We start from the raw sequence: 9,779 nt of genomic DNA on the forward strand, positions 1-9,779 counted from the left end.
TGCAGGCCTAGCTAACGTCGACATCTTGTGAACCAGAGTCTAGAGTTTTAGCCTTGCTTACAGCGAGCAGTTTTCAAACTGCTGGGACTATTACCCGTGTTTACAGTTGAACTTCACTGAACAGTGACATAGTTTATTGTTTTGCGCGCGCGTCCGTGTGTGTGTGTGCGTGTGTGCGTGTGTGTGTGTGCATTTTTTGAGTGCGTTGGTGTGAATTTATGTGTATGAGTGTAAGCGAGAGTGAGTGTGGTTTTGTGTGTGCGTGTGTGTAGTGTGTGTCCGGGGTTGCCTTACCCTGGGTTAATTTTGTGTTGCAGTAAAAAAAAAAACGCGGTCTTCTAATTTATTTTGTGTACACGCCTTGAGTGGTGCCACATGAGATTTTGACACGGCAATATACAACTGTGGCGTAGGAGGTGTAGGGGGGAAGGGGTGTTGCTACTACAGGGGGAGTCGTATCTTAACCCCACCCCCCCACACACACACACACATACACACTCCCCATGGAGCTCAAAACTGAAAGCTGTCTCACATTGTTACAGCGATCAGCGAGGGTGCGTTCGAGTCGGTTTATATTTACAATTTTAAAAAATAAAAATTTTGGACCCCCCCCCTCACAAATTCCTGCCTACGCCACTGATAAACACATTATATCAGAGGCAGAAGACAGTGAATCGGACGAAATTTTTACTTACAAAAATTATAATGTGCTTTATATTTAACCTGCGGTGTTGTTTATTTAACGTGATCAAAACATAAACACCCTAGTACTACCGTAGTACTACGATACTTCGGGTGGAGTTGGGTTGGTTTTTTTTTGTTGTAATTTCTATTAGACTACAGTTTCCCCAACAGTAAAGTTCCCTTTTCGAACCCGACGGCCCACGGTTAATTAGAGTTCATCTGTTTCTGTGACCTCGGTATATAAATGGTCAGCACTTTGCCCAGCTGCCTATACTTTCCCTACCATGAGTTAGGTACCCATCAGAGCTGAATCGGCTCAGGGACGTTCCAAATCGTATATGAAACCAAGACCTTATGGTTGATATTCTTGTGCGCTATCGCTAGGCCATTTTTCTTTTCAATACATTACGAAATTGTCTAATACAAATGTGATTATATAAATTATCCAAACCGATCGCTTCCCTTGGAAGTTGTAATAAAAAATTAGTCGTTGGAGTATCTTCCCACGCACACTTGTAAACAAAATGTTCCAAGGTAAAGTGCCCACACCAAAATTTTCCCTGTCAAAACAAGTATAAGTAAATTTGTTCAAGTTCAAGTATCTACACATTTAAAACAACGTAATGTCCTCCAGATCAGATATCCGTAGATCAAATCTTGCCAGACAAATATTCTGAAAATTATTTTAAAAAAAAAAACAATTTATCATTGTTTTGGAATAGCGCCTACATATTTTCTTAAGTCACGGTGACTCAACGTAAGGTCTATTGTTTCTGTGTCCTTCCATTTATTTTGACAACTGATTTACCTTTGTATTTTTAGGCGTTATTTTAATTTTATTTTAAGCAACAATTTATTTAAGCAGCCTGGTCATTTTATTTTAGGTTCAATAAAACAAATGGCTTTTTGCTTGTTGTTATCTTGAGATGTTATCTTGATGTTTCTGGCTGCATACTGTTTTGTTATACTTCACGACATGACAAATAAATATCTTACCTCAAATGTCGACAAATTTTCCTGGCCAAAAAAAAAAAAAAATTAACAAAAAAAGCCAGAATTTATATCGTTGATTACAATAATAAAAAATGCATTGCCACTTACATATTTTTCTATAATTACTATAAAAAAACATATTCCTTCATTCAATTATAGTTGCTTGACAAATTATATTCCCTGAAGCAATTTTATTTTTATTTACAATTATAAAACATTTCCCTCATGTAATTTTATTTGTACTCCCTCATACAACTGTATGGATACTTACAATAATAAAACATGTATTCCCTCCTTCAATTGTACCGTTACTTCCAATAATAAAACATGTATTCCCTCCTTCAATTGGACTGTTACTTCCAATAATAAAACATGTATTCCCTCCTTCAATTGTACTGTTACTTCCAATAATAAAACATGTATTCCCTCCTACAGTTGTACCGTTACTTCCAATAATAAAACATGTATTCCCTCCTTCAATTGTACCGTTACTTCCAATAATAAAACATGTATTCCCTCCTACAGTTGTACCGTTACTTCCAATAAAAAAACATGTATTCCCTCCTTCAATTGTACCGTTACTTCCAATAATAAAACATGTATTCCCTCCTTCAATTGTACTGTTACTTCCAATAATAAAACATGTATTCCCTCCTACAGTTGTACCGTTACTTCCAATAATAAAACATGTATTCCCTCCTTCAATTGTACTGTTACTTCCAATAATAAAACATGTATTCCCTCCTTCAATTGTACCGTTACTTCCAATAATAAAACATGTATTCCCTCCTTCAATTGTACCGTTACTTCCAATAATAAAACATGTATTCCCTCCTACAGTTGTACCGTTACTTCCAATAATAAAACATGTATTCCCTCCTTCAATTGTACTGTTACTTCCAATAATAAAACATGTATTCCCTCCTACAGTTGTACCGTCACTTACAATAATAAAACATGTATTCCCTCCTACAGTTGTACCGTCACTTACAATAATAAAACATGTATTCCCTCCTAAAACTGTACCATTACAATAATAAAACATGTATTCCCTCCTACAGTCTTATCCCCATACAGTTTTATAACACGGCGGCGCCACACCGCTAGGCCCTAATCGCGTCCTACGCCCAGACTACTCCCCACCCCCGGCCGGAGCACCCAGTTCATTTAGTGTCACGGTGAGCCGCTGATCCGACACAAATTCTCGATCAATAGATGATGCTCTTGTCAACTTCTTCCCGACGTTCCCCTGTATATCACCCTCCACTGTGCAATGGGCTGTTTGGGCAATGACGCAGACGGCACTTCCCGCGTTCTGCACTTCTTCCCGTCTGCAGACGCGTTGGTTCTGCTGTGGTTAATGGCTGTCGTGTGGCCGAGACTTATATTATGCAGAATTGGCTATCTTGAACGTTGTTCCTCCGGTATGCGCGTACCTCTGGGACGTCGACTGGCGTGGAAGTTTCTTTCAAAAGAAGCCATGTGCGGCCTGTGACCTCATATTTACAGCCGGAAGGGTCGGATGTCGGGAGTTTGGGTTTTTCTTTTTAAAAAACCCAAGTCGATAACGATGCCGGTAGTAATTGAAAGTAGAAAATGAAACCAGACATGTCCATTCGATTAAGCCTTTGCATTTGACACGTAGAGAAGAATGAAAAGTGTGGTTATTTTGTGTTTTTTTAATTTTATTTTATAAAACGGTTACTTTTTGCATTATTATTTGTCTGTTGGTATAGTGACGTAGTTTTTATATTTTCTTTTCCCCTTTTTAAAAAAAATATTATCAAGCTGTCAAGCATTTTAAAGTAATTTCCTGTTGGTAGAGACTTTAAGATAAAAATAACCGCTTCTGTGAGGTTTTTTTTTTTTATATTTTATATTGGAATTTGCTTAGAGAAATTGCGTAGGCAGTAACGCGTTGGTAAAGGCCTTGACCTCGGGACGTGATGACCTTGGTGATTCTGTTTTATTGACCATTATTACGTGGTCAGTGAGTTGGCGCTGACTGGCTCTGCTAGCAGCCCTAATCCTGTAAGTCTCACACGTCTTCTCCATTGGACATATTTTATACTGCTAATTCTGCAAGCTCTGCTTGGCACCGCCGGCCGGATAACCGAGTACACCAAATATCGGGTGTTTTTTTTTAAAACAGATTTCTCAATCAATAATTGGATTGGGAGAGGGGGGAAGGGGGGGGGGGGGGGGGGGGCAGTGATGGCGCTGAAATCAAGGGTGCCTTTACAGTCGTGTTTATAGTTTCTGTATTTTCAGTTGGTTTTCTTTATGATTGGTAGTTTTTAATTCTGCTGTGTTTAATAGTATTCAAATATATAATACAGTAATGATCTAACCATATTCACAACCTAAACAATGAACAGAAGGAAGTCTCAAAACGTTAAATAAGTGGAGAACTAGCTTATACTTTACGCGTTAATTTAATATAGTCATCAAGAATCACCCGTACTGGTTAAGCCACATGAACAGTGTTTCTTTCAGGCATCTCTTTGTGGGAAACGAAATAAAATTTATATTGAAAATTTATACTTTTACCACTGACCGTCCCCCCCCCCCACCCCCCGGAAAATTAGTCACTCCCGCCGCCACCCCACTCCTCGAAAGTTTCAAGTCCCCCCCCCCCCCCCCGGAGAAAAAAGTCTGAAAGAAACGCTGTGCATGAAGATCCGTAGTCGCATAAAACTAACGTTAACTTACCCAAACATTTGTTGTGATATACACAAGTCTATTGCATATTTTGTATGTTGAAGAGAAAACATATTTGTGAGTGCTAATTTCACACATGTATGTCTTTCTAGTGCAGTGGTTTAAAAAATTGTATGGGGTACCGACCATACCTGTTTCACATTCGCATTCACCGAACCCTTCTTAAAGGTTCTATCGTTGGCGCTGTACAAAATCTGATCGTGAATCCTAAATACAAATGGCAGCTGCAGTGAGGTTAATAAATCATATGAGTCGAGTGTGAGTCTCAATGAACCCCCGAGGTTAGATCAAAACCAGATTAAGTACCACTGTTCTATTGGAATTAAGGTTTACTCATACTTATGTCACATATTTTTGTCATAATTCCTGTGTATAATGAATGTCATGTTACCAAGATTTACGCGCCTTCAACTCCGCCATATTGTCACGCATCGTAAATTTTTTTTTGTAAAAAGTGGTAACTCATCTTTCTTGTGCTAGTTTCTCCAACCCCCCCCCCCCCCCCCCCAAGTGATAACCCATCTTTCTTGTGCTAGTTTCTCCAACTGTCCCCAGCGTAACCCATTTTTTTTTTTTTGCTAGTTTCTCCACATACCCCCAATGTAACCCATCTTTCTTGTGTCACTCTCCAAATCATGTCCCCAGATTTTTCGTGTTCTGCCTTTTACTCTTCCCACGAGGATTCCTGTTATGGGTCTGTCTTGGTTTGATTGTCGGCTTTCTGGGGTTGTTGGTAGTTAGGGTTGGGGGGAGGGGGGATAAGCAACTCAGAGTGAACATTGCGCCAGTTTTTAGATGACTGTTCTAAACATACGTATTCAATTATACATGTATACTGATTCAGAAATAGATTTAAATAAGTAGCAGTGGTATTATGACATTAAATAAAAAAAAATTCAGAGGAGTCCATTGGGGGGGGGGGGGGGGGCGGTTGTGCCCCCTAACCCCCCCCCCCCCCTGCCTACGCCACTGTTGTTTTTGGAGACCAAATGTTTACAACCCTATTAATAACTTATTGACCCAGCAACTAATTAATCCGTTAATTGCAGATTTTTTTAAAATGTACTTGCAAAGACCCGTTAGGCTCAAATTTCCGCATTTTAATGCACACACCGGCAGCAGCTGTTGGTTTTAGTAAATTGTTTTACGACCGTAGATCGAGTATTTTAAATCAATATTTTGTTTGTCCCGTGCATATGTTTGACGGTTCTGTCATTTGTAGTTGCCTTCTGTTGACTAGACTTTGGATGACAGGAGTTGACTGAACTCCGATTGACTGAACTCCGGCTCATTAAATTCCGGTTGACTAAATTCCGGTTGACTGAACTACAGCGATTAAAATATGACTTGTTAAAAAAAAGTTTTCATTTGTTAATTTTAAAACTAGCTAACTCCTTTTATTAACCTTGCACCAAAATATCTTATCTCATTTTATCAAAATATTTTGGTATAAAAGTTTATTTAAAAAAAAAAAACTTATTATTTATTAAGTAACCATTTGAAATCTCATTATTTTCTATTAATTTCTACACAAATTTAAACTTTCAATCGGGTTTTACTTTTTTCTTGTTTTCCTCCTTTATAATCCATCTCGTGTAGACAATGTATAAAGTTGGAATGGCGCATTTAAAGTTTATTTTTCACCCAAAGACAAACGAGACTTGACCAATTCCCTCCTCCCCCCCCCCCTCCACCCCGACATCGGAGTGAGCAGCGTTAAGCCTGAGCAGGTAAAGAAACATCGTGCTGTCACTTTAAGAGCCTGAAGAAATGAAAAGAAAGCAAACGTCACGGAGGCGAGGATATTGATATTTGTGCCTGTAAATACACCTCTTTGTGCCGTTGCACCCGTTGCATCGAACATCACTTAACGTTTCTTTGCATTTAAACACACATCCCCCCCCCCCCCCCCCCTTTTCTTCTCCTCTTCGCCATTGTGTAGTATTAGACGCGTTTCTACATATTTTCAGATGAGATAGACCCAGTCAGCTATGTTTAAATGAGCAGTGTCCAAACGTGTTCTCAATAAGCATCCTATGTAAAAATAATATTCTTGACACTCTTCCTCCTACCCCTTATTCCTGCTAATATATTAGATTGTCCTGCCATATATTGTTAAGATTGCTGTAATAAATTCCACCGCAGTGCTTCTTTCTGCAGGGGATGAGGCTCTTAATATATCCGGGGGGGGGGGGGGCGGGGGCAACACTGCAACACTGGTTAAAGTATATAATTTATATATGAAATATATTTTATTCTATTTCGTAAGAAGGAGGGGGACGAGAGATACCTAAAAGAAACAAAGTTGTCCTGATCTACATCTTTCGATTGTCCTACCATACACTGATAGACTGCCCTGCTCTACATCTTTTGTTTGTCCTGCCATACTTTGAAAGTTGAAAGATTGTCCTGTCATGCTTTATTAAATAGCTGCGCTATGCTTTCAAAAAATGTCCAGCTTTAAGTTACCTGGAATTATTCACCCCACCGGTAGCCCCCCCCCCCCCCCCCAGCTCAGCCCCTGTGTAGCCTATTTGACATATGCATCCATTCTGCATAATTAAAATATCGCAGTACAGATATAAAGTTACTCATATATTTTCTCTCTTAATTATAGCGTGGTTAGAGGCTATGGAAGGCACACGTGAGACAGTGCAAATCATTGTTCAAATTGTTCATGGAAGTCTACATATACGACATTAACATTTATCTAATGTGCATGTAGATAAAGAATGGAATGGGTATATTTGTAACGCAGTTCAGTAGCGTAGCCAGGATCGTCTCATGGGGGGAGGGGGGTTCAAATTTTTACCCGGGGACAAACTTTCGATTTGCAACCCCCCCCCCCTCAAACTTTCGATTTGCACCCACCCCTCAAACTTTCGATTTGCACCCCCCTCATACTTTATATATATACCGAGGGGTCTATGGGGGGTGACCCCCCTAACCTCCCACTAACGCAGTTGCTATGTTAATGGGGCTGTTCAACATGTTGAGAAATGTGTTAAATACAATAAATACTAGATTTTATACCTAAATTATACTGATGTGAAATAGACTCTACAATTTATAAACTTGAAACATTTGTAAATACTGATGCGAAATAGAATCTTGTTTCTTTATGTTTGTAACATTTGTAAATGTGTATTGATGAGAAATACTCAAGATTCTGTATGCGTATAACATTTGAAAAAGTATATTGATGAGAAATAGACTCTAGAGCAGTGGTTCTTAATATTTTTGGATGTACCGAACCCCATCTGTTTCAAATGCGCATTCACTAAACTATTCTTAATATTTATATCGTCCGCACTAACAAAATCCGAACGTGGATTTTTATGAGTCGGGCGTGTCTTGAACTCCATTGAACACCCGAGATTGACTAATCGAATCCATGGGGTTCGATTGAACCCAGGTTAAGAACCACTGTTCTAGATTCTACATGCGTCTAACATTTGTAAATGGGATGCAGAGGTGTACAACGATCATTTTATTTCCATTTTATGTTCATTTTATTTGTCGGGTAATCAAAAAACACGGAATCGATATTTTATTTATTTATCTGGTATCATGGGACAGAAGACATCAACGTTTAACTGCATTAGCTCCCCTGGACGTTCATATCTGCAGTCTTCTGTAGTTCCGTGGGAAATCTAGGCTGAATATCTCGACGTATTTGTGCTTGGTGACTTCGGCTTGCAATCGAGATCCTTTTACGATTTGAAATAAGTGGAGATTTTTGATTGGTGGAAAAAAACAAAAGAACAACCGTTATTAAAAAGTGTTTAGCGAAACAATACGTGTGGCCTAATATTAGAACAAACGGATTCGGAGTCGAATATTGAAAGCAGAGATTCTTCCAGCCCCCTGAAGAAAGTTTATCGACCCCCCCTCTCCCCGAACAAAATGGAATTTATATAGAAAATAAATACTTTTAACAGTGTCCGCCCCTCCAGAAAATTTCAAGTGCTCTCCCCCCCCCCCCCCCCGTATAAAAAAAAGTCTGGAAGAAACATTAATTGAAAGTCGTTCAGCAGAAAGTAATTAAATAGAAGTAGGGAATATTAAACTTAGGGAGTTATAAAGCGAAGTAGGGAATATTTAAACGGAAGTAGGGAAGAAACACTGGTCCCGTTTACATATGAGTTGGTGTGATTGCGTCAGCCGTTTTTCCCGACTAGCTTCTTTTATTCTATGTAGCTAATCTCAGTCCTTTAGTCCTTAGAACAGTGATTCTTAACCTTTTTGAAGGTACCCCCCCCCCCCCCCCCCAGTTTAAAATGCGCATTCACCAAACCTTTCTCAAAAGTTCTATCGCCCGTACTGACAAAATCCGATCGTAAATCATGTGTCTTGATCACCGCCGAACCCCTGCGACTGACTCTCCGATCCCCTGGGGTTCGATCAAACTAGGTTAAGAACCACTGCTTTAGAGTCCTCTCTCTACTCATGAACTTCCGGTTTAAAAGTAATTTTAAAATTTTCTCTCCGCCCGATAAAAATCAGGAAAACTGATGGGCATTAAAAGTCTATTGTACGGAACACGCAAAACGCACGGCTTTTGGTCACATTGATTTTCCCCATAATCCCACCCGACTCGCCGTGCGGTCGCCGAAGCGCCCTTTGGTCCAAAAACTGGTCCCTGAAACCACTTTAAAAGATAACTTTATTGATGCGCTTAACGGCCGACTATAGGTATCTGGACAGTAGCTTCGCTGCTCGTTTCAGTTTCTAAGGCAGATTGTTGCTTGGTGGATTAAGGTTTAGCTGCTTTCAATTGTAAGATTATGTTAGGTTTAACTGCTTTTAATCGAGAGATTGATTTAAGTTTAACTGCTTTCAATTATAAGATTTTATCAAAAACAGTTATTTTTTTTTGCATGGATGTCACTTTTATTTAGGTTTTATATTTTTGTTTTGTCACGAATGTTTTCTTTGTATTTGTGCTTTTTCGGTGTATGCCTTTATCTTATTGAAGTTATTGGTGCGAGGAAGGTTTTTATATGTAAATCTATTTGCTTGTTACTTTTTATGTACCTGTTCTTTTGTTTTATCCACTGTATCTCTCATATTAATTTAAATAAAAAGAAGCGCCACCCTGTGGTGTAACTTCCCCTCCCCCACCTTGCTACCCACTTTGTTTTATCGAATAAAATGTTGAGCTAAATTTTGTTTCAGAACTTGAAAGAAGTGCGTTTTAACAAGACGCCAGGCCCGTGATAAATGAAGTGTAACCCAATTAGTTGACTTGTTACACACTTGGTTCAAAACATACGTTTTTCGGATTCTTTTTTTTTACAATTTTTTTTTCAGGGACAACATCTGGTGTTTTTTTAGTCTCGTTACAATCTTTTAACGCCATCATTTAAAATTATCGCCGT

The sequence above is a fragment of the Physella acuta genome, unplaced genomic scaffold, assembly GCF_028476545.2.
Source record: "Physella acuta isolate Inbredline_101_S28 unplaced genomic scaffold, ASM2847654v3 ptg001157l, whole genome shotgun sequence".
Lineage (NCBI taxonomy): Eukaryota > Metazoa > Mollusca > Gastropoda > Physidae > Physella > Physella acuta.